The sequence below is a fragment of the Amphiura filiformis genome, chromosome 2, assembly GCF_039555335.1.
Source record: "Amphiura filiformis chromosome 2, Afil_fr2py, whole genome shotgun sequence".
Taxonomy (NCBI): domain Eukaryota; kingdom Metazoa; phylum Echinodermata; class Ophiuroidea; order Amphilepidida; family Amphiuridae; genus Amphiura; species Amphiura filiformis.
This window is the reverse complement of record NC_092629.1, coordinates 36388570-36415739: the sequence shown is the minus strand read 5'-3', so window position 1 is coordinate 36415739 and position 27170 is coordinate 36388570. Positions and strand designations below refer to the sequence as shown.

General features: G+C 39.3%; 2 long non-coding RNA genes across 2 annotated transcripts; one reads left to right on the top strand and one right to left on the bottom strand.

The window, feature by feature from the left end:
• Positions 1-4471: 4471 nt before the first annotated feature.
• On the top strand, positions 4472-9957 carry LOC140135952 (uncharacterized). Its single transcript, XR_011856589.1, has 3 exons — positions 4472-4544; positions 9262-9351; positions 9870-9957. It is a non-coding gene; the product is annotated as an uncharacterized lncRNA (long non-coding RNA).
• A 12388-nt stretch (positions 9958-22345) lies between these two features.
• Positions 22346-25640, bottom strand: LOC140146152 (uncharacterized). Its single transcript, XR_011858196.1, has 2 exons — positions 25357-25640; positions 22346-23975 (listed from the first exon to the last, which is right to left on the bottom strand). It is a non-coding gene; the product is annotated as an uncharacterized lncRNA (long non-coding RNA).
• Between the last annotated feature and the right edge of the window lie 1530 nt (positions 25641-27170).

The window sequence follows — 27170 nt, the reverse complement described above, 5'->3', positions numbered from 1 at the left end:
TGATCATCTTTTCAGTCACCGTACTCCCTCTGTATGTTAGCTTCCCAAGTGGACTACTGAGTTTGGATTGCTGTTAACATTTTTAACATGGGACTCTATGGAGAGTTAGGCCAATTTCTGGCCTAACTAAAATTGGTCATGATGTAATGCATCTTTAAATGAATCTGGCTTGTGATTGGTAGCCCAGATCTCGTTATTGTTTAAATCCTCCCGACTTGTACCATTACCATTTAACTATACATGGTACACATCTATCTTTGGAATGCGGCGCTTTTGTGCTGGCGCGAAAGTTGGTGGATGAACATACGCATCTAGCGCGTACTGTACCACCATGCTTAGTCTTGTGGTTAGATTTGATTGATAAACAAGTATGATTGACAGTGTGTTTTAGAGAACGAAGTCCCTGGGTAAAGTTCTGCTTAAAAGTGAAAGTCCATAGTCCATTTTTAACTCGTAATAAACTGGCAGATTCTAAAATTCGAATTGTTCAGTATTGAAATGCCATTATAGTTATGCCATTTATATGATATGTTGCATTCAGTAATATAAGCCTACGTATATTTTACTTTTACTGTCACAAATATAATTATATAAACTTTTTCATAACCATTTTATACTAGTATTTTGATGTAATAAATATCAGTATAATTTCGAGTTCAACTGAATGCGTTCATCATGATTAATAAGGTATTTTTATTTATCAAAAATGGACTATGGCATAGTCTAGCTAGCGACAAGCTATTGAATATTGAAGTGGATTGTTCTTCTTTTCAAAAACAATAAACGACCATGTTGATTGGTCATATCTTAGCTGCTCATCGCTTACGACTTATAAGCAGATAAGCGAAGAAGGAATACAACAGGAAGCTTACCAGCATTTATCAAGATATTGATCAGGTTTTATAGGTGCGCGTCACGAGTTTATGTTTAGAATAACGTGAGAACAGGCCACCCTAAACCATACATAAATTCGCCTAACCCGATTTCCCTAAAATCCTGCATATAGTCCATATACCAATTTACCAAAACATAATTTCAAGAGATGATGTTCAGTCTCCATGTAGGTACGGTATTTATTAACATTTATCTGCTGCCAAGTAAAATTACATACGACATGCATGAAACCCTACGAATTCGACTACTTGTTGAGTCGATAAACATGAAGAAACAGTGATAGAAACTCACCTGCACTTGGTATTATTTGTTCTTTTTTCTTGTCTTTATTTTGCCTATTATTTTGCCACACTCTAGGATCATAATAAAGGAATAAAACATGATAATAGAGTTCATGGCGATATCGCCTAATGTCAGGTGGGTGATAAAGAAGTATACATCGACAGCTAAAGCCTCCTTTATAGAGTTCAGACACGTACAAGCACACATTTGGGATACGTGAGAACAATGGTACCACTTAATCAAGTAATGCGCTTAGCCGCTTACATCATTGTGGTCACTTATTGATACTCGCCTGTTGTGTAAAGCATTAATATGCTGCCGGATCAGTGACCAATTTAATGGCGGAACCCCTTTGTTCAAAACAATGCATAGCAGTTTACGCCATTGGCCAAGTGTTTCGAAAATACGTAAAAACCAACTTGATTTTAATGCTAATTATTGCACATGCTGAGGAGGTCTGATTATCTTTGTGAAATAGCCGAATGGGCGGGTTTTCAGTGAAATATTTTTGTGTAAAAACGGAAGCATCCTATGTATCAAAGTATATATGAATATTAACTGCATACCATATATAACGATTTGTGATACCAAATTGTGGTACAATTGATGTCGTTTAGGAGGCAGAGAATTTTATTTCAATTTTATATAAGACCAAAATATTTTTGAAGTTAGTGAAAATGAAGACTGAAAAGAATGCAATACGCTTAAGATGATTGGTTGTTTGGGATTTCTGGCCCTGTGATTCGTTGATTCAATTCTACCGCGAAATTGTTAGTCGTTTAAGATTGCATCTTAGGCGTGTAAGGTTAGGCGTATTATCTTAGGTTTATATTGAAGGTATCCGCCATCCATAAATAACTAGTAAAACGTCTATACAAGAAAAATGGTTGGCTCCCGGGGTTGGCTCATATACTGATCTATATAGCCCGGGATAGCCTATAGCCACGTGTAGTCTGGCGAGTCAAAATCGATATGTATTGTGCATGTATATATGCCCATGTATATTGTCGTATTTCTGTATGTAGAACACGCAATTATCAACAATTTAGCGCTATAATACACATTAATGTCTTTAAGCAGATAAAATTCCAAAATTCTGTCTTTGCTTGTCACCTGTTGAAGTTGCGATTATATGTTCAAATTCCAAGGATGGCTACCAAAAAGTCATGTAGGCGAGCGGTCTAAAGTCCTGGAAGTATACTGTATCAACTTTTATCCACTTTTATTAATAGCCTGTCGGCAAATCAAATCGACATCAAAGGAACAATGCGTTACGTAATCTATCATTACTTCTCCTTCTATATCAATCCTCCTTGGTTAAACCTCAATATTGAATGCACGTTTACCATGTTTACGTCAACACGCGCATGGCTATTAAGAGCCCTTTAAGTAGGTATAGCTTCGCTACCTGTGCATTTAGATAAAAGTCATCCCGCCTGTCACAATAAATTAATATATTGCTTATAGCAGGCCATAAGTGGTAACACTTCTCTACTTTAATTTGAAATCTTGTATTGGTAAATTCATCAAAGAGGGAGTTAATATATACCAGCGGTATCGTATTTTGAATAAGCAGACTTTTCAATCGCCTTTTTGTTTGTGTGGAAGCGGCTGAGTGTAATTACAACTACATTACATCTAGGCCTACTAATACCACAGGTGCTTTTGATAACCGATTCAAACGAAAATGACTAAAATTCATGCACCGAATGAAATTGTGGCATTGGATGTTACATCCGTTTCAACTATATCTAACGGGAATCTGGATAAGCCAATAGCTGCTGATAAGAATGTGGATAATGTTAATCTGCGATATGAATTTCGCCATATATTCCGTACCATGGCTATTTTCGGACTGTATCACACACCTAATAGTTGGAGGAAACAAGAAACTTCTGGCAAATCTAAGTTGGTTGATTTTCGTCAACACGCGCATCGCTTCTATTGCCTTATAATCCAATTACTTGCATTTCTTAACGGAGTCAAATCAGTTGTTGGATTGTGGTACATGGATAGTAGCACACTGCCATTGCAAATAATTTTAGGTGTTTGGTGGTTGTTGTGTTGCATTAACGGTGTCATTTGGTACTATATTTGTAATACAGACAAACTGCCGAAAATCTTCGACTATTGGCAAACATATTGTCAGTCGTCGTCAATGAGTCGAATGTTCGATACTTCGATCAACATCACATGGATACGCAGGAGAATATACATCATCTTTGGTGCGGCAATTTCCTTTATTGTATCTGATACCTTATTCCCTATCTTTGCGCGATTTGGCCCAATTGAAGCAATCCGAAATGACACAATTTTCATGGCAACTCCTGGAACTGACCCCGTTATCGTGTGGGATATAATAGGACAAGTATCATTGGTGTTTGGAAATGTCGCTTTTGCGATGCCACCAGCATTCCTGCTTATTCTTTGTTCCATTATTTCCCAACAATTTATGCAGTTCACGGACAGATTTGAAGATTGCATCACAGATGAAAGCAAATTCAAAGGGTGTTTGATAGCTCTACGTCGCCAGCACCAATATCTTTCAAAATTCGTGTTTGCTCTCGATGATGCGTTCAGTTTTTATCTTGTAGCATCGTTTGGAGTGTTAATAATCATGGCGTGCTTTCAAATGTACCAACTTGTTGTGGCCCAAAATTTTAGCAGCTTCCTAATGGTATTCCTTACCGTCTTCTGGTTCTGCATGACTTCAGCAAAATTCGCATTAATTGGAATTCTTACGGCTCAGGTTCATGAAGCGGTAGGTAGCTGATACATTTTTGTCTTTACAAAACAGAAAAGGACAACCTTTTATCCATCGGTCCACAAAATATTCTTTATAAAATTACGCGGGCCTCTCATGATTCAATTACACCCGAAAACGTTCTGTAGACACACTAAAGTGATAAAGTGCGCGCGATTATGACATGTTTTAGTAGATATCCACGAAAAAAGCTTATTCTCAAAATTTCAGTTGATTCCGATTTTGCGTTTGCAAGATATGCATGATTATTTGTATTACACTCCTCCATAGACAATGTGTTGTAATTTTGTTCTGGTGTACCAGAACTTTATTCAAATTTCACGATATCTTGGCTGATCTATTTAATCTGCAAGAATTCTTTTGTACATAAAGATTCTGTAGCTTCTAGTGGTTTCTAGTGGTATAAAAATCTCAATAGTCCATGCTCTACATAACCAATTGCATTATTTTTTATCTAAGTAACTTTCTCATTGTCTCCTTTCTGTTAGACAATTTAGTCTTATCAAAATAATTACCTTTTTGAATCTTACAGGCACATGACATCGTTAACTATATCCATGACATCGGTGCATTTGGGTTTAAAGAGCATGAAGAAGTCACGCAGGTAAGAAATATTTAATCGATCTGATTATAAATGAATTATGTTGGTGATAAATTTTGAATTAATTTTATATATAGTTGCAAGACGGATATATATGCAATGTATACCGATTTAAATAATTTAGGATACAACTACTCGTATTGTACCTTCTAGGCCAGTAAAATTAAGGAAATTACCCACTCCTAATTGCAACGGAACTATTTCACGTGAATGTATCTCCCAATAGCTCACACACAAACAAATCCAAGCAGTGGAACAGTGCCTAATTTGCAAAAATCCAAAATGGCCGCTTATGCAGGGATGGAATTTCAAAGATCTTTGACCTTTTTGCCTGTAACTCGAGAACTGTACGGCGGAGACACGTCAAACTATACTTTTTCTGAATCCTTATGATAAGAGCAATACGTTGGCATGGGTTTAAAAAATTGACCAACTTGTTTGAAATTTTACCCCTGCATATGCGGACATTTTGTATTTATGCAAATTAAGCACGGTTCCACTACTTGGATTTTTGGGAACATCTGATGTGTTTTTAAATATGCTTTTCTGAAATGAATGGTGATTAAATGGGTTGTGTTGAAATTAGTGATGAGTTAACCGCTTATTTTTCTAGTCTATTAATTCCCTTCTAATTTTCGTCGTAACAAAATGGTGTCCACTCGATGTTAGCTAAAATAAGCCACCAATTGCCTTGGGCTAATCTTTATACCATCCATTGCGTGCATATCCCAAGGTATCATATGGTGTTTAACTTTGAGTAAAGTGAAAGCTAAAATATCCAAGACAAGGGCTTGGTTCTACCTATATTTCCGCTTACCTAGTTTAAATTTTATTTCAGTTTAGTGTAACACAAACATTTATCAAACATATCCTCTTCATGATACCTTGTCGTAAAAATGTGGAGCTATTGATTCTCCTAATATCAAATACTTAAGGGCTGGGATATGAACGTTTGGACAGTATTTTTTGTGGTACATAAGAGCACATCAGACATATTGATTTTCATTATGAAAACGAAGATTGTCCTTTTGATATCAAATAAAATTTTGATTAAAGGTGAACCTCATTGAAAATAAAGTTATATATCAATGGAAAGCTTATGATGTCAGGATACTAAAATTATTTTTTCTGATTTTTTTATGGCCAATAAAGCTGAAAAATTAAAAAAATGAATGAATTTTTGGTCTTTTTTTTTTTTTTTTAAAAGCACCCAAATCAATCATCTATGACCTTGAGAATGCTCGTGACGTAAGCTCAGGGTTCGCAGTCACGTGATCCTACTCGGAAACATGTAAACAAGACTTGCTTCCTGTACTTTGCAAGCTGCCCGGCAAGTCTGATTTTGACAATGAAGCTTGAAATTAGAGGAATCTTCAAGTTGCTAGTTCCTTCTATATATATTAGAAATAATAGAATTATTGTCAACACATAAATTTTCCGTCCGTAACTTTTTGACAAAATCAGTCATAACTCTGGGTATAACTGGGTAATTGAGTTTGAATTTCGCGCTGGGATCAATCCCATGCGCAAATGCTTGCTGCTACCGTTCATGTCATGGACTGAATAAACATGATCGAATAACAAATTAAATACTTGTTTGTGACATTCCCTATTCTTGATTCATTTTAAAATATCTGATTTAAAAAAATATCGTCTTGAAGTAATCAAAAAATAATAAAAAACGCCGATTTCATCAAATCCAGCCCATATGAAGGTTTTCATATTTAGCGCATTGCGGTAATACATTCTTTCCACACAATCGCGATTGAAAGAAACAGATACTCGGCAGATACTTTATTATAAAATAAATACAATTTAGGCTTAGTAGACCGTTATTTGATGGAATTCTGAAATCTGAATAAAATTAAAATATTGTCACTTGTGTCACGATTCTTTAATGATAGTACAATCAGTGTACGGTACTGAAAAAGTGAAACATTCATGTTTTATGGATTACCGAACACGATGCGTAAATTGCTGCTGAATGCTGAAGAAATGGCAGGGACGGATATGCACAAACACAGCGACTCGGTTCGGGGCTTCGTCCTCGTAGCACTTGCGCTGTCAGGAGATTTTGATCAATCGTTCCCTTATATTTGGAACATTTACAGGAATAAATTTTGCTGATGAAGTAGCAATAAGTTGGAAATATCAGAATGTGAATATCAAATCGGTCATTTTGTCTGCAAGTACAGTACAGTCGCGGATACTGAACACTCGGCGTAGTGAGACTCAGTCAGTCACTGAGCTGAGCTCATCCCGTATATACGAGTTCGCCTATCATACATGACCGGCTATGACCGGTTGTAAAGCTAAGAAATAATTAAAAAATCCTGTACATGTACCTTATTCTATGCCTTAATTTTCTCATTGTGATAAGTTCATCTCAACTTGGTGTGACGATCTGAACTGGTAGCACTAGCAGTTATTTTTTGCAATCTGTTTTCATTCCGGTTCTTCGGCGAATCTTCGCTCTTCGTGCTTTACTGTAATATTCCCTATGCATATCGTGGATGGCTTGGCCTATCCCAAATCACCCCGGCCAGCACTTTTCCCATTTTTAATCCACACACTTTATTCAGGAACTTCATTCTTGATTTGATCATGATATTTCCTTCATGTTATTCTTATTTTATTGAAGATATTTTTCATGTAAAGTAAGTTGACAATGACTGAATTCGTGCATTGGCCCGATGCATGCCACAGTAATACACGGACATTGTGTTTACAATCAAACCCGGAAGTAACTGTGTGTCCCCGTGCTGACGTCATCATCGAAAGCACCCAATTTGAACGATTTCGTTTTGTAATTTAGGGGGGGTGCCAATATCCAATCTTTGCATGGAGATTATGTCTATCCTGGTGCGTTAGGCAAATAAAAAATATTCTTTTCTGCTTCCTGGCATCATAAGCTTTTCATTGATATATAACTTTATTTTCAATGAGGTTCACCTTTAAAAATCCCCCCAAAACACATTTTATGGCAAATGATTAAAAATTGATATTTTTGATATTTAACAGTCCTCGAAGTAAACTTTATAAATCTAATAATATGTACATAAAGTGTATGTAGCTGGGATGAAAAGCCGACAATTAATTGAAAATTTTGACCTTTCACATTGAAGGTATGGCCCCCCACAACACCAAACAAAATAGGTCTTTTTTTGGGGGGGGGATGTATAATATGAAAGGTCAAAATGTTCAATTGATCGTCGGCCTTTCACCCCAGCTACATACATTTTAAGTACATACCATTAGATAAGAAAGCTTATTGTGAGAACTATTATCAAAAATTAAAAAAATATTAATTTTTAATCATTTGCCATAAAATGTGTTCCCCCCCCCCAAAAAAAAATCAAAATTATTTGATATCAGAAGGATGTTCTTCGTATTCAGAATGCAATTCGATAATTCTGATGTGCATTTAACTAGTATGCAGAGAGCCATGAGAATTGCTAAACCCCTTAACAGAATAAATCGTTTTTGTCCTAATATTTCACATACATTGTTCAACTGTTTAATTTAGTAGGAAAACCGGAAAAAAAAGTGCGGATAGTGAAGTGTGAATAGGGTTTTGACAATATTTCTTAAATTAAAGCAGTCGCGTTTAATTGGTAAGAATATTATTTTGAAATACAAAATCGATGAAGTTGTTGCATCTTCATTGAACTTCGTGAGTGATTTATTTTGCTTAGTAATATCATAAAGTGCCCAGTCCATTCAATAATGGCCGGACATGAAAATGCTTTTAATTTTTTAAATTCGTGTCATCCATTAGTGAATACGTCAAGATGACAACATACACGGCAGACTGATTTTCCAAGAATAATTTCATTACTACGACTTGCGCAAACAATTACAAGACTCATACGACTCTATGAGCTAATTATCATTGATACAGGGTGTTACACAAAAAAGTTAAAATTTATATATTTCTAGTGTTGTCGAAAGTATGTTTTATTGGCGGTGTAGCATCATGTTAAACGTTTTTGGCACACTTTGTGAGGCCGTTTAATTAAAATGGTATGAACCACGTTTTGTGTTTGCTGGGATAGATAGATTTGTTTTAAAAGACTTCGTTGCCATTATTGTCAGCAATGTATTTTCCCCTTTTCAATAAATTGATTAAATTAGCCGCTCAGTTTGGCGAAAAACAAAAACAAACGGCAAATCCCTTTTAATAACGACCTGCTTGCTATTGAGAGCTAATGAATTACATTATTTACTTATAATTGATATTCAAAGTAAATTTACATTTTTCACAGTATGCCAAAGTAATTGTGCTATTTGAAATAGTTATCTGAGTAGCTGTTTAAAAAACATTTATCTTTTACTGAGTAGCTGTTTAAAGCAACATTTTTCTTTTACTGTATAGTGAATATACAATTCGTAAGACCCTGGCGTTGGGTGTCTATTGTCATGAAACTTTAATCCGGTTGCAGGTGCCACACACTCACCTCCCCGACACATACTCCACCACACCCCCACCCCCACACACCTCACACACCTCACGCACCCCCAAACCACACACAAAGCAATAACAACAGCTGAACATAATACCAATACCCACCAACCCCACAAAATAAACAACTCGCTTCCCCCCACAAAAAGCTGATGAAGTTCATTATAATTATTTTTAAAAGTTGTACCCGTATTGTAGTCGATTTGATATTCTCATCTTTTGACTTAAAACCGTTATTATATATTTATGTTTTTTCAGATGAATATGTTCATGGCCAAATTGAATGGTCCTCCTATTGCATTAACCCTATGGGGCATCGTACCTCTCACCAAGGAATTCCTGTTGACGGTAAGAATTTAGAATTATCTGTTTTTGTACGGCGAAGATAGCCATATAAATGATTTTGATAATTATTATTGTCGAAGGTTAGTGAAAGAAGGCTTATATGCAATAGCTGCCATGTATCATTGTGTACAATGTAGAATGCAAAAATGGCCAAAATGTATATATATAGGGCAGCTATTACAGATAAGGCTTTCTTGCACCAAACCCTTGTTATGGCTGTTGGGAAAATTAAAGGTGTGTAGCCCCACCCCACATTTTCTTCTAAAATCCAAACAATAGGATTTTTGATTGGTTTAAACGCTATCAAATAAGAAAGAAACATGTCGCGCCTAATTGAGGTACCTATGAATACGACCTTCACACACATTTTACACTGTATCTCAGAATACAATTTGCCGACTTTACGGCTCATTCGTAGTCTACGCTCACACATGTGCGATAAACGATTGTAGCATGTAATTATTCAATTATGTTGTTTATAAATCTTCTTATTTATCTATTTTTTGCCTTTAATCTTACAGGTTGTTGGGGTGTACATTACCTACTTCGCTTTGGTGGCTCAGACGTTTTAATCCTCTGCGTGCTCCCCATAGGCTTCCACATAAAAGGTCCAAGTTTTGAGATCTATGTTCTCTTGTCCGGCAAGGTCCGCAGAGCTGGCTTAGTTTTTGTTCGCGGGCAACTCAACCCAAACCTCCACGTGGTGTCGGATGGATAACGCTAACTTGGGCAATGGGGAACAGGCTTGGATGCGAGAAAGTCAGCTAGCGGAGGATCATGTATGAGTTTTGGCCACGTTTTAGCCCTTCCCCGGCTGACTCAGCCTGGTGTGGCTCTGAAGAGATACCGTTTGGTGTTTAAACACGCGTGCATGGAAATAAAATCGCCGTATGAGTTTACAGAAAGAGATATATCATGATATATAACGTGGCATCAGGCGGATGTAAGTTCATAAGGGCAATGTCGGGGATTATAGGTCACAATCGATGGGAAGAGATGAGGTCCGACCAGGTCCGACCAGGTCCGACCGAGTCTCCTACACAGGTTACGCTCCCTGTGGAGGGGCGGAACCAAACTCTGGCTGATGTGGAGACTAAGCCAGTTTGCGTCGGTCTGATACTCGTCTTTGACCATGCGCAGATCTGGCTGGTCAGGAAAATATTTAATATCCCGAATTTATAATATGCCTACCAGTTCCATCTATAACCGATTTGCTAGAGAATATTTGTTACCATGTTTAATAAATTCCTATTAATCGTATAATAAAATGTGGCCAAATGTATATTTGTGTACATCCACTGTGTGGATCCACTCTTCTACGGACTTGGCTACTAAGCATGTCGGGAAGGATATGGCGGTATGCTGACCTGGGTCAATATGTTCTGGGCAGATGAGGTCCAACCAATTGCCTACGACCTTGTGTGCGATCATGTGTGACAGGCAATTCCCGATAATAATAGAAGTTCCCTGGTGGCATCAAGCTGATGGAAAATAACTAAGATGCAGTGAAGCATATAACGTTTTGTAACTGAATGAAGATATACAGATGCAATTTGACAAAGGAGTGAGTACTGTAGTCTGTCCACATAGAAGTACAAAGTAAATGGACCTCGGAAACTGGAGGTATGAGAATAATTATTTCAGTGCAATGCTTCTTTGGCGCGCCAACTGCTGCGCGATTTGTGCACCACGCTCTTTACGCGTCGCGTCGCGCGCGCGTATGACGCAAAGCATCGACCCCGATGCCACATATTTGGTTTGTACTTCTAAGTGGACAGACTGTAGCGCAAATAACCTTATGAGTTGAAAGCGCCATTCAAATCTACAAAAACGAAAAACGAAAAACGATCTATGTTCTCAAAATATCGAGAGCTATAATAAGAACCAATACTAGGCTTGTCTGTACTCATTTTAATTTTTTTTAAATTCTCTTTCAAGCTGATTCCAAATATGGTCATGAAAATTGAATTTTTAAAACAAAATTTTAAACTTGTCGTCTGTCGACACCCGCGTGGAGAGAGTTAAGGTTATTAATTATTTTAAACTGTTGTGATTTGGTAGTTCACAGCATCTTACGAATGGTATTGAGCTTTGGCAAAAACTGCATTGCTCAATTCATAGCGAGCGTGCAGAAGAATTAAAATATCACAGATATACTTTTATAGGTGCTGCGGTTCTTGAGTTACGTTGTAAAGAGGGCTGAAACAACAACACTTTTGTAATATGTAAATAACTCATTAACAACAATAAATTAAGCAAGTTTGCAAAGTATACAATTTGTAGAATAAACTTTTGCAAAACATCAAGGTGTTAATTTTCAATAATATATTGATCTAGATAATGAAAATCGATTTTTAGGTTGCTTCGACCAACAATACCCCGTCTACCCTTAATCAACTCTGTTCAATAAATCATTCTATACTTGAGGATAAAACCTACAGAAAGGAATTCGACAAAGTTAACAGACAGTGCAACACTTCCTTTCCTTCCACATGCTTCGATGCTTGATACAATCTTTTATATTTTTTTAAATAAATTTTATTAGTTTCAATTTTCTGTAAAAATTTCAGAATTGAAATTGCATTAAAATGAGTACAAAAAGCCTAGGTTCAGTGGTTCTTAAGATAATTCTACAGAAAGGAATCTGACAAAGTTGATAGACATCATGTTGCAACACCTACTTTTCTTCCACATGCTTCGATGCTTGATACAAGCAAAATACCAATTATAAACAAACACTGAAAAGACTTCCTTTTGTTTCCATTTTGAGGCAAAAAATGTAAAATGCCATCACTGTGAATAATATATAGTTCCTGAGCTAGCTGTTCAAAAGCTACAGAAACACTAATGTCAATGGAACTGTAAAGTCTTTGAGCTGCAAATGATGTTACACATGGTTCAAGTTCACAATGCTCATCTCACTATAAACCGCTGCCGCTGTAAGGAGACAACCTGTCCAATGAGCAGTGAATGAGTGCGTCTATTTAGTCACAATCACCAATTTGGACGTCGAACAGTTTCACTTTTATCATTAATTGTCTTTCGTAACTGTAAACTCTTGGATGTTTTGTTGTTTAGCGCTTAGCGCCTTCAGAAATGACTATTAATTAAATATGATTCCTCGTCATATAGGAGATTACTGTAGCCTACTTAGAAGATGGATTATGAAACTTGAATGGAGTTGTTTTTAATGAACCTTTACATTTTACATGTAAAGTTCAGGGTCGGGGGTGGGGGCGGGGGGGGGGTGAAGATTAAAGAAGGCTGGAAAGGGGGCTATAGCCTCATTATAGGTCATTTTAGGCGCTTAAAGAACCCCATACAATTGTGTAACACAATTCGCATCGAATGATACATGAGCAAGTACGAATATAATTAAATACTCCTTGAAGAGGGGTATATAGCCAAAAACAAAAGTGGCTAAGATAGTGGGTACCAAATCTTAATTAGTCCGTTGGTCACGAAGGAGAGAAACAGGTTACTAATACTTTATGCACAAGTTTCCAACAATCAGTTCCTTGAAAACCGAATTGATATTGATATATGAACATCTTCCCCATAATTTTCACATTTTGGGATTAAAATAGCTAAATTCTAGGTACCTATTGCTTACAAAGGGAATCTACCTAAAATAGAGATAATGTTGAGGTCAACCTGCGCCAATAAAAGGATTAGGGATTAATCTAATGTGATAATCACAACCAGGCACATGTAGCTTCCACGAGTGCAGAGACAGAGAGAGAGCCCATCCAGGCTCAGTGCACCTTAAGGGCACACAACTATGAATCAACTGGCGTAACTACCTCTTTCTCTCTTTTTGTCTTTTAAAGAAAAAAAAAAGGATCACTTTCCTCACAAGGAAGTGAGGATAACACTACTAAACAACTACTACTAACAACTGACTTGCAGAAACCAATCTAACAGCTTATGTGAATGAAGACACTGTTGGTTTAGAACACTCAAAATAGGCAATGTGCCAACAGTCAATAACATCAACAGTTCAAGAGTCTTTTTGTCTGCAATGACAAACTGACATTCAACATGAATGTAAAATGGTTCAAAGTTCAAAGAAGTAAACGTCAGTTCCAGAGTTTTCTTTTAGAATTCCAAATGACATACGTAAATCAGTTCAAAGTTCAATGAAGTGACCATATAGGAGGACACCGATGATGGATTAATGTCATAGTACACAGTGACCTGTCCATTTAGTTTAACACATAGTCTTTCAGGTGCTCAGGAAGTTTGTGAGGGCGCGCGGAACGCCTTTGTGTGAGCAATGGTGGCATGATCTCAGGGCCAACCATACTAGCTTGGGGGATACTTTCACTAACCTCACTGCTGTTACCGGTACATGGATTAGACTGTGCAACCAAACCGGAGGTATTGCTGGAGCTATGACCGCTATCGCGCAAGGGATCGCGAGGATCTGACTCAGAACTGGGGTGCGAGTGATTAGCATTCCTGGGCAGGGGGTCACAAGTAGCAGGTGTGGACAACTCGCCAGGTATGAAAGGAGGCTCTGGAGGAGTACATTCAGGGACCACTTCAACAAACTCGGAATCCTCGGTGGGTGGAGACGACTTGGGAAAGGGACGAGAATCCAGGTCAGGATAATACTGGACCTTAAAGCACTCAGATTTCTTTATACGATAAGAAGTATTCCGAAGCTGAGAACCCACAAATTTGCGGATGTTGCACCATGGGCCTTCGATAGTAGTGACTAAGTAGCGATCTCTAGCATGAGATTTCTTGCGATCTGAGTAGAGGTAGACAAGATCACCAACCTCCAACTCTGCTGCTGGGGAGGCAGAGGCTAATGGGGCCTTTGAATGAGCACTGTGTGGGTGGTTGGCTTTTCGCAAGGCATGCTGGGCCTGAATCATTTGACAATCAGTGAAAGGAACCTGCTCATTGGTAAACTGGTCTCGCTGAAACCACATCTCACGGGCTGAAAGACCTCGGGATCTGATGCGAGTATTAAGGGCTGCAGTAGCAATGGCAAGTGATAATGCTGTAGCCGGACCACCTGTAGAATCTTGTCTGAGCAACTCATCTTCAAGCTCACGAATGGCTTTCTCAGCAACAGGATTCTTGTTATTATTTTTAATACGACCGATCTCAACCGATAGATGGTAACGTGTGAGAAGTTTGTCATTGGCGAGTCGAACAAACCCTGGTGCTGGGTCAGTACGAATGACTGCAGGGGGCCATCAAGTGGACGAAGTTCAATGCACAATTGAATCAGAGCATCACGCAACGTGCCATGTTGTTCATTCTCGACAATGCAAGAAGCTGTGTAGGACGTTGAGGTTTCACGCAGCACAAGGACTAGCTGGCGGCTACGCTTCAGGATATCAGCTGCAAAAGAAATGCCAACTGCATCGGGAGGGTCACTTGAGGACTGCTCGATCAATGTCTTAGGGGCATTGGACAGAGAAGCACACTGGTGACAAGTTGATGTCACTTGATCAATAGCCTTGTCCATATCAAGAGCATAAAAGTAACGCTGGGTCACCAAACTGAGCTGATGTTTGGAGGGATGGTCAAGTTGGATGTGCAGGGCAGTGAGAAGACCATTTAAGACCTGTCTGGGAACAACAATACAATCGCGAGTTGGGGACAATGGTTGATCACGACGAACAACAAGTAGGCCATCTCTAGCGATAGATGCAACCTGCAAATAGCGCTTCACATCTTTGACAGAAGTAGCTTTCTTTGAAGGGCGAGTGCCCTGAACTAGATGAGCATGTGTTCGTCGCAGATCCGGGCATTCCTGCTGAATAGCATGCCAGGCTGCTTTGCTGGCAAAGGGGAGCTTAGCTTTCCCGGACAAAATGTCATGTGCGGAAACACGAAGGACAGTTGCTTCCTCTTCACGTTTGATAAAGGAGCATATTTGACAAGTGGGCTCAGTGCAGTCAGGGGCATTACGACTAGCAAAGTCTGAGGGGGGTGTTAGCTGATCCTGCAAGATGACGAACAGATGCTTGGAAACGACTGACAGTGGAGAGGAATGTGGACACGCGAGGACTGGCTGAAAACTCACCCCGGCAGAGCTTTTCATATGCCTGAACACAAGGTTTGCTGTCAGTGAGGATACATGTCTTGTGTTTGGACTGAATAACATAGGGACTGAAGTGCTTGGTGGAGGCAGAAATAGACAGCGCCTCAATTTCGCAGGGTAACCATGTTGGCTGTCGATCACGCAATTTAGCACTGAAGAACCCGGCGAGGAAGAGTTTGTCATTGCGGGAAATATACAATGTCGACCCAATGCTATGTTTCTTCACGGATCCATCAGTAATGATCCAAAGCTGATCATTGGGATGGGGAAGTGTGACTGCCCTAGCGGAAGACAGTGCTGCTTGAGCCTTGTGAAAAGCAGTATGCAGACTATCAGACCATGTAAGCTCTTCAGTTGATTGGTGCCCTGCAATAGCATCATCTAATGGGGCTACCAGACTGGCACAATTCTGAATGACACGGGCCAGAACCTTGTATGCACCGATGAAGGACCGCATGCCACCAACTTTGCTTGGAGGCGAGCAGCTGGAAAGTGTGGCGATGCTATGGGGCTAGCACAAAGGGTTCCATTTGACCAAATCCAACCCAGAATTACTGTCTTTTGGGGGCAAATGACTGTTTTGGAAGCAGAAAGACGTAACCCAGACTTAGACAAAGCTTGCAAAACTTGACGCCAATTCTCAACAAGTTCATCCACAGTATTACCACCACAGTACAAGTCATCAGCGAGTTTTGCTACGACACCTTTCTCTAAGAGGTCACCAAGGACACGACACATCAGTTCCTCAAGGGCTGTTTCAGAACCTGGCATACCCATGGCACACCGTGTATACACACGCACCCCACGAAAGGGAGTTGCAACACCACAGTATTTCATGGACTCATGGGATAAAGGGATTTGGTAGAAAGCACTAGTCAAGTCAGTGGCAATCAAATACTTCCATTTGGCAATTGAACGCAATGTTGAGTCCACATTGGGCATTAGAGAGGGTTGTGGCTTGCTATATCTACCGACATCAGCAAATGCAGTAACCAGACGAAAGCCTCCATTAGGCTTCTTGACAAGAAAGGACGGGTTAAGGTATTCGACACACACACCGAAATCTTCAGGTCTAGCAAAGACGCCTGCTTTTTCAAGCTGATCAAACTTTGATTGCAACTCTTGGAGTTTATCCTGTGCATACAATGGGAGACGACCTTTGCGTTGGGGGGGTTGGACCGGTCCCATATTAACCACCGATTTGAAAGGGCCGACAGCACCATTGTAACCTGGGAAACTAGGGTCAAAAACCTCATCGTACTCATCGAGAAGACTGCGGAAGTTGGATTGCTCACAAGTGCCAAGTATACCATCTGGGTCAAGGGCAACAGCAGCTGAGTAGTTAACCGGTGAACTGGGCTTTGGGACATTGACTGATGCTGCTGCAGCAGTGTGTGATGGCTTAGAAGTTAGTGATGGTGAAAAAACAGTGTGTATCTGGCCAAGATGTTCATGCTTTCTGATGACAAGTGGCACACCAGTATTGTTGGGAATGCGAACCCTGCCTGCAATACTTGTGATTACATCAGGCTTGGGCCAGGCTTGTTTGGGCGGTAGGAACCTACCGAGCGGGGTATCAACACGGGGCTCAATGGCAAAAGTAGCATCTGATTCAACGATGTCTGCAGGGAGATTTACCTCAACGTATGAGCCTGGCCATATGGTAGTGTTTTGAGAAGGTCCACGAAGTATATGGGCACGACGAACAGTGTGCTGGGATTTGGGGCTCTTGTTGGCGCCATAAGTGATAATTGTACCATCTGTCAAGATGATTTGGTTCTTAGCAGGGCGAATTGCGACATCATTGCATTTCATGAAGGGAATACCTGCAAGGATTTCTTCGTCAAGGTCTCTAACAACTAGACCTTTAAAGACAAAGGAGTGTCTGTCACGAGTAAAGGTGAGGGTTGTTTCCCCAACTACCTTAAGAGGGATGACCCATCAGCTTGACGGGCAGACTGCGAACTCTGATGAATGGGGCATCCTAATCGTTGGACAGTGTTTTCGCGAATGAGATTACCAGTGGATCCACTGTCAATGGTGATGCGGACCGCATGGTGCTTGTGGAATGCATCTACATAAGGAGACTGATCAACATGAATTCGCAGCGCTGTTACTGAACATTGGGCTGCGCACTAAGGTCAGATTGGTCAACAAAGGCGCATGCTAAATCTGAGTCGCTGTCACAATCATCAAGGATGTTAAGCTGACGAGCGCGGGCCAGGTATTTTCTGTCCTTTTCAGGGAGGTACGAGCACTCGCTTAAGAAATGCGCATGGTCATGCCGACCAGCTTGCTCACACAGAGATGGCAGGATTTACCAAATGATTTCTTAGCTTTCAATTTAGGCATCGGTCTACGCTGACTACTAGTGCGCATGCTGCGAGCAGCATCGTTTGAGCTCAGCTCATCCAGGAGCGAATCCAGAGCTTGAGAAATTTCGGCTTTGATAGAAGCCAAGGTGCGGGATCTTGGCTCTGTACCGTACCGCTGCTTTACTAATCGGGGCAGATCAGGGTTTATAAGACGCAACCACGTTAACACTACAAAGTTTTCGAGTGTAGGCGTAATCTCCTCATCTTCATCGATGACTTGGTCATGGTGACTGATGCCGCCTCCTTCACGCATGAGGTTGTCTTCGGTGAATGCTACTAGACGCTGGTACAAGTCCTCTGGCCGTTCATCAGGGCCAAGGGTAATATTGTTGAACTCTAGGAAGTGGCCACCTGTTGTTTGGAAGCCAAAATGGAGACGGATGGCTTGCCATATCTTTTTTCAGGCTGGTGCAGTTTTTGAGTATTGTATTTCGTGAGATAATTGGACAATAGTTGGCTATTTGTCCAAGCATAAGCTCAATGCAGCATTTTTCTGGACTGCTGTTTTCCTTTGGGCTTCCTGTATGTCCTCACCGTCGTTAGTGAGACCTCGAAGAGGGAAGTTTTTGACTTTTTGCCCCATACCGCTCCTTCAACCAAGTAGGGAGAAAAGCTTGGGTCTAATGACAGTGTATACTGGAGGTTATGTTTCCAGCTTTCAAATGAGTTTATTGTTTCGTTCTTTGTTAGAGGCCATTGCTTCGGCGCACGATGTGTTGTGGCCATTGCTGATTGTTTTTACACTCGTGTATGTGAACCAGAATAAAAGCTAATATGCAGCCTTGCAGGCTTAAGCTTACTGTTTTAAGCTTACTGGTCGCTCACAGTCTTGTGAAAGATCACACAATTAGGGTTCAAGATGACCACCAATTTCGTCAGGAAGGTCAGCTGAGAGACTTCAGAGATGACTGGTTTCGAATCCAAGCTGCCACCACGCCAATAAAAGGATTAGGGATTAATCTAATGTGATAATCACAACCAGGCACATGTAGCTTCCACGAGTGCAGAGACAGAGAGAGAGAGCCCATCCAGGCTCAGTGCACCTTAAGGGCACACAACTATGAATCAACTGGCGCTGCGATACAAGCTTCGTCACTTGCTTTGAGTGACGGCTGTTTTTGGACTCTACTATACACATACACCGAAAAGTCGGATTTAAACACAGGGCCAGGTAGGTCCCGGCCCAGGGGTACGATCTAAGGGGGGGTGTCTCTGTGTGTGATTTGGACCAAATGTATTTTACAATTGACAATTTCAGCTTAAAGGAGAATTTGTTTTCATATTTGAACATTTTAGCTTCAATATTGAGAAACAAAAGAAATGTGTACCAACCAGCCAAGGGTTGGCAGAGCATCCACTGTATTGTCTATTGGTTCCAATACTCCTCTTCCTTAAAGGCGCACCAAAACCTTTGTAAGTAACTGCTACATTGATGAAAGTTTCACAGCATGCCCATTGGTCATATTAGACATTGGATCCAAATTGGTTCAATCTTTTGATCGACCATCCATCGATGCTTGGTTGATCCTTATTATTTATGAAATATTATTTAGGTTGCAATATGATAGTTAATTGCTATAACATTTATAATCTTTTCTATGCAATGCATTGTCCAATACAATTTTACTAATAATAAGCATCGAAGCAGCATCGACGGTCGATCCAAAGATCGAATACATTTGGCTGCGGTGTTTATTGAATCCAAGGCTCAGCGAACTGTTGTATTTACACAGCCGTGACGTTAGTCTTTTTTCTTACAGGTTCTTTCTTCTTCTTCTGTCAACCATTACATTTGCTCTAGCACTCACATGCTAACATCGATTTTGACCTAACTTGGTCACAATGATCATTGACCATGCCCCTACATGTCACATGAAACTCGCGGGTCAAAGGTCACGCAGGGGTCACAGGGATCAAAAACGTGATTTCAACTAAAAATGCATCTCCTACCACTTACGTACGACAGCAACCCCACTTGCACACATGCATTGTTATTACCCAGTGTCTATGTGGTGTACACAGATTTGTGGTCAAAGGTCATTAAGGGGTCACTTCCGGTATAAAACGAAAAACCTTCAAAAATGTTTATTAGCTAAGTAAAACATAGCACAGTAACGGTATGTTCACATATGATCTGCAGTCACCCAATGTATATGCGGTATTTTTTTATTTGGGGTCAAATCTCACTAAGGGGTCACTTCCGGTATAAAACGAAATACCTTTAAAATGCATCTTCTTCCACAGATTCTGTAGGACAGTGACGCCACTTGCACACATGCATTGTTATTACCCAGTGTCTATGGGGTATACACAGATTTGGGGTCAAAGGTCATTAAGGTGTCACTTCCGGTATAAAACGAAAAACCTTCAAAATTTTGTATTTGCTAAGAAAAACATAGGACAGTAACGGTATGTTCACACATGAATTGTGGTTACCGAGTTTATATGTGGTATTATTTTATTTGGGGTCAAAGGTCATTAAGGGGTCACTTCCGGTATAAAACGAAATACCTTTAAAATGCTTCTTCTTCAACAAATTACGTAGGACAGTGACGCCACTTGCACACATGCATTGTTATAACACAGTGTCTATATGGTGTACACACATTTGGGGTCAAAGGTCAGTAAGGGGTCACTTCCGGTATAAAACGATATACCTTCAAAATGCCCCTTCTGCCACAAAAAGTATAGCAAAGTGATGCCACGTGGACACGTGGATTGACATTAGCCAATGTCTATGGGCTTTTCATATATTTTGAGGTCAAAGGTGATTAAGGGGTCACAACACGGCTGTGTTTGTGGTCTTAGACCACAGCTAAGTCTAGTTTATTCTATTATTCAAGGGACATAGGGCTATTCCAGTTGAAATTCATACACCTAATGGAAGACATGACCATAATTTTCCATATAGGGAGTGTGATTTTCAAACCAACCCAGATATGTAGTATGATTTTGAATCCCAAACAGGGAGTGTGATTTTCAAATGGGGTTATCTGAATGGGTAACTCCATTTGAAAGCTACACCCCCTGTGTGGGAGATTACAGTCATAACTTTGTCACCCATTATGGGGTGCTTGGGTTTCAACTGTATTTATCTTTGGCTTTATATCTGTTCATGGATGATGAGGTAAACACCACTGTTTGGTTGTAACATTATTTAACTAGTGTACCTGTAGCTGTAAGAGCACCTGTAGCCGTGATAGTGCTCCTGTGATATGGAGAATTACTTTCACCAAGTTTAAGCCAATTCAGATGAAGTTTAAAATGTAGCTCCTGGATGACATTTGACCTCGGATGACCTCGATTTTAAGTTTTACGTGTTCCCCTCATATCAAGGATTACACCCACCAAGTTTGAGCCCGATTGGACAAAGTTTGAAATTTGAACCCTCTGTGATGACCTTTGACCTCAATTTTATTTCAGGCATGTATTCCCCTCGTATCAAGGATTCCACCCACCAAGTTTGAGCCCGATCGGACAAAGTTTGAAATTTGACCCCTCCGTAATGACCTTTGACCTCGATTTTATTTCGGGCATATATTCCCCTCGTATCAAGGATTCCACCCACCAAATTTGAGCCCGATCGGACAAAGTTTGAAATTTGACCCCTCCGTAATGACCTTTGACCTCGCTTGACCTCCATTTTATTTTGGGCATATATTCCCCTCGTATCAAGGATTCCACCCACCAAATTTGAGCCCGATCGGACAAAGTTTGAAATTTGACCCCTCCGTAATGACCTGTGACCTTGATTTTATTTCGGGCATGTAATCCCCTCGTATCAAGGATTCCACCCACCAAGTTTGAGCCCGATCGGACAAAGTTTGAAATTTGACCCCTCCATAATGACCTTTGACCTCGCTTGACCTCGATTTTATTTCGCGCATTATATTCCCCTTGTATCAAGGATTCCACCCACCAAATTTGGGCCCGATCGGACAAAGTTTAAAATTTGACCTTTGACCTTGACCTCCGATGACCTTTCAAACCACCCCATAAACGTGGAATGCCCGATACCTATCTATATCCGAAATATCGGAACAATGCGTCGAAGCGCAGCGAAACGCATAGCCGGATAGACAGACAGAGCTCATTATTTTATTAGTATAGATATGAAAATCAAATATCAAATTGAGTCTTGGTTAATGATAAATAGTTTTCAAATTCATGTTAAACTGATATATTTGTGTTATTAATGCTGCTAATTTTTCTCCATTGACGTATTAATCTACGGATTTATCTATACATTTAGGCCTATTCACAAATTATTAATCTAATTTTATTGAAATTGAGGGCGCTAATCATTTTAAAAACATTAATTGTATTATTGTTTTTAATTTTTATCATGACTTAGCCACTTGTCCGTGTTCTTTATCTCATTAATATGATGTTTCCTTTAGCAAATGAGTAGGGTACTTGTCTTTACCACCTGTAAATATGCAATTAGGCTTAAAATAAATAGCGCCCTCAAATGATCTAACTTAGTTAATAATGACACACTTTTCTATATGACCAAATAGCGGTGACAGCACAAAGAGTACAATGTAAAACTATAGAATTCTGATTAGGTCGTCTTTCTGAAGATCAGCAAAGTGAAATAGACAATTTTATTTATTCGGTAAACCATAAACTGTTTACGTAAAAGCACGCTTACTTTTTGCGGGCAGCTTTCTTTTTTAAAGTTTTTCTTTCTTATCTATATGAAGTAATCATATCTTTTAAAATCAGTATTGTTTATTCGCCAATAAAGTACACATTTTATGAGTAAAATCGGTGACGGTGGTTCCGACGATGTATAAAATAGTTTGAAGGCATTTTCACTTCTGAAAATTATGTAGCAATTATGCAAAATTTTAAGTGGGTGTCAGCAGACCGAATTAATTCTTTCAAATGAAATTACATTTGGGGAAATTTCGCCTCAAAAGCGACAAAACTATAGGTGCTGCCTGTGAAAAGACGGTATATTGATGGGTCGTAAAATTTACTTTTGTATAGAGATGATTAATTTTCCAACGTCCACGCAAACAACCCCGCAAAATTAATTTTAGCCCACCTCCCGCTTCAAGGAATAAGCCAAATCGGCATTAAAATTCCAAATTAAATGTGGGACAGTTTGTGCAGTTTTGGTACACGTTGAACTCTGACCTATTGGGAAAATGTTTTTTGTGCGTAAAAATTCTTTTTTTTAATTGCTACTAGAATAAATAAAATCCGATAATAAAACATGGTTATCCCACAAATTGATTATTTATAATTTTTTTAATGTAAACTCTCACTCTCTCTCTGGGTCAGATTTGCAGGATTGAGCTGCTGTGGTCTTCACAAGAGTACGCCATCTACTTCTATCAAAAACAAAAAACGACGATGGACGTCCCCTTCCACGATGGCCTTCCACGGCTCCCTGAAGAATCTGCTTCTCAACTCTACCATCCTTTTTACAATGTGGCCAAAGTAGTGCAATTTCCTCTCAATGATGGACTTTCTGATGTTTAAGTCTGTACCAATCTTATTCAGGACCCATAAACAAAATGAATGAATATATTTTAAAGCAATCTCCCCGAAAGGTCAAAATGCAACGTGCCTATAAAACTGCCAAACCCGTCCCACAATGCTTTAGGATTTTATAATGGCGATCTCGCTTATTGCTCACGCATCAGTTTAGTCAAATAAAGGTCCAAATTGTGACATACATGTTGAATTGAATTGATCTGTCCCCAATTTTACAAATAATATTTAAAATACTCTGCAGTATTCAAATCATTAAAAGTTGCAGGATGTAATGGAATGGTAACTATGTTGTCTATTATGAAAGTACCTTTACAAAACAAGATCATTTGAAAGCGCCACCATGAAACCCTAGTTGCACACTGATGTTCAATACTTGAAGTCTTGGAGATAATCATTTAGCTCATTACATTGTGGAATAGTATCCGGAAGATTATCGAGATAATTCGCACAGTAATCAAGGCACTCAGCTTTGCCTAACCACACATCGCGCTCGGCAGGATAATATGATGATGATGACGAATAGGCGGCATACCCCCGGGCTTCCAGTGGAACGCATTCCGAGCATCTCTTTTTGCAGCGGGTGGATTTACTGGTAGCATATGATACCGACACCGCGACGACTAACACTACAAAAACGACGATGAGTTGACGATTCATTGTAAATAGGTAAACTTCGAATACTATGACAAAAATAGAAAGTAACGTACGTCAAGCTTGGCTCTAATATGTAATTCGATAAAAAAAAAATGTATTGTGTAATTTTACATACATGTATTGTGTAATTTTACTTTGCTTTTTGATGTATTTTAGCCGAATTTGTAAAAAAAAAATTTAAAAAATAAGTCAATAAATATAAATAAAACTCGGAAATATTGATATTGAAGTAAACATTTCCCTTTGTTTTGGAAACACTTTAATTGCTCATATCTTTGGTTGTTCAATTTCAATGGGGTTTTCTGCAAAATGCAGCTTTTCTTTCTTTCTTTCTTTCTTTCTTTCTTTCATTCTTTCTTTCTTTCTTTCTTTCTTTCTTTCTTTCTTTCTTTCTTTCTTTCTTTCTTTCTTTCTTTCTTTCTTTCTTTCTTTCTTTCTGTTTTCTTTTATGCTGAAACATAATTTGTGATAGATTTCAAGTCATCAGAGCATGGTCAACTGCGAGATTCAGGTCAACAGCTTTTAGACTGCCTCCACGAGTGGCCTACGCTGCGCTATAGTTCGGCACATATAAAATCAGATTTTTTGTCAGTTTTGAGCTCAATACGCACGCTTCTTTCTCAATACGCAAGCTAACGGCTATCATATCCTTTCAACACATATGTTCAAGTGCAAGCAAACAAAAAATTGCTTCTTTAGAATACAAAAAAAGTACGGGAGATATTCATCATTTTCTACCCCGGTATCCAAAGATACGTCTGAATATCAAATCGTGCATAGCACATTCACGTGCATCGATCCCGGGTATTCATTTTAGTGTCTCTGCTGTGCCAAGTAATTATTAACCAGGCGATGTCGGTGTGCCCCATCGGGTGTATACTGAACATCGCTATCTCGACATGTACACACATTATGCACTGATAGACGTATTGTAGTACAGTACTGCCAGTGCGTACGGTACGTATATACGGGCGCTGAAATGTCAATTCCAATGTTGACAAACTAATCTAGTTATCTAGCTAATGAACCCATAAATATCCATCTTTAATGTCCCAGAGAAGCCCATGCATAACGAATCTCGACTTTGGTTCAAGCTTGAATGACTCAAAACCTACCTTTTTGAATGAAGTTTCAGGAAGCGTTAGCAACACGATCCACACACATGTGTGTTCGCCATTGCTTTATGTCATTTTAAACAATAATTGGTTAAATTACGCGACACGCGATGCTTTAACTTGCGAAAAGTTAACGGATCTTAATCTTTTCTGTTTAGCCCTTGTTTTAACCGGTTAAACCAAATTGTTTAAAAGAAAATGTGTGGATTTAAACAGATATTGCTTAAAGTCGTAAACTATTTATCGTAAACAGCGCAATCTTAACTTTTGAAATAAGAGTGTACTAACTTACCAGTTGATGTTTCCAAAGTTGTCTAAAAGTCTTTTCAAGGTTTCTGGCAGCCTCTGTCACAGCCCTATTGTACAAGAATCGCTTGCAACCACTACTTTTTATAGCCCCGCAAACTGTTTTGCGTCCTTAATAATTATATTGTTAGTTTAACCAATGGAGAGATATGCTTTCGCATAACGCGTCTGTTGCAGCTCAAAGTAGGCGTAAAACATGAGTAACATGTATGACATTATTTCGGAGGCGTGGTCGGAGACCAGAAGGGACTATCTCTTAATGAAACACGAACCCACTGTATTTTCAGTTAATGAGATCGAGAATCAGATCACGGAGCATGGATTAGTCAATCGTAGCATTATTGTAAGTTACTCGTATGAACCATTTTGGAATTTTGTATGATAAGTGGCGTAACTTTGGGCCAGGGTGCCGGGGGCGAAAGTAGATCGGGTGCCCCTGACCAGGGATGTGCATATTTCGACGTGTAGTGGTGTGGCTAGGGGCTGTGGCACCCACGGCTAAGGATACATAATGGCACCCCTCCCCAATTCTTGGAGCGGAGCGCGCAAAAAATTGCACAAATAAGACCAATCACGCACTAATTTTGGTCATAATGAAGTTGAATATCGGTCTTAAATTGATCTTTCAAATAATTTTGACTTTCATCGCTGGAGGGGGCGCAGAATCGACGCTGAATTGGTTAATTCGGCGCGTCCCTTCTGCCCTCCCCCGTCGCTACGCCTTTGGTGTAGGACTTATTTTCTAAGTTAACAGAACTTGCATGTATGCTCAGCTCAGGCTATGATCACTATCTCACATGGCGCAAGAAAGACGAATCGCGAAATTCCAGTGACCGTACCGCGCCACCCTGGCCCCAAGTTACGCCACTGCGAGGCTTTCTTCCATGTTAGGGAAGGCTCCACATGAGAAGCATCGGTATCCTCAGTAGGCCAACCAAACTATCCAATTATTGAAAATGTATCTTATTATCAAGTCAGAAGTCATTTTCCTTTTTCTTCTTTTTCTTCATGAATGCTTTATGAAAATTATTTTACACCAAATTTGCAGTAGTATGTTATTGCACGACAATCATCCCAATGTAACTACAAAATTATATGCATCATTTTGACGAAACCGTTACACTTGATGCTAATTGATTTGCACTTATTGGGACCTTCTTCTTAATTGATTTTTAGTAACTGCTCACTATTCTTTCGAATAGACTATGAAAACCAGTTCGAGGAAGTTTTTATAAGCTAAAAGTGCTAAGTAATATAAATATCGTTCGAGTTCGAGGAAGTTTTTTATAAGCTAAAAGTGCTAAGTAATTTAGCTATCGTTCGAACAAAAGATTCAATGAAATGATTTTAATATCGGAATTATTAAGTGCAGCTGTTTCAGAATTGCACAATAAGCTTCATGTAATATGCATTCGGTAAAATAGACTGAACGTTTTGCCGCGGGCAAATTTAGAAATCAAATTGTACACTATACATTGCGAACACAAATTATATATTTTGTAATAACTTTGATGATTTTAAGGCACGGCGAGTGGGAAAGCAGGCGCCATATTAAAAAAAAAAAGCAACAAAAACAACAAAAAACAAAAAAAGAAACCCAAACAAACAAAAAAAACAAAACAAAAACAAAACAAAAACGCAATGTACTTCTTTATTTTTATACCAAACATTGGTAAAAAACAAAAAAGGCAAAAAGACAAAAAAGTCTAGAGTTATGAATTAGACAGTAGTAGGGTGCATATTGTCATTATTGGATTGTCATGAAACATGGTAAGCGCGAAAAATTTTGAAGGTCAGGTC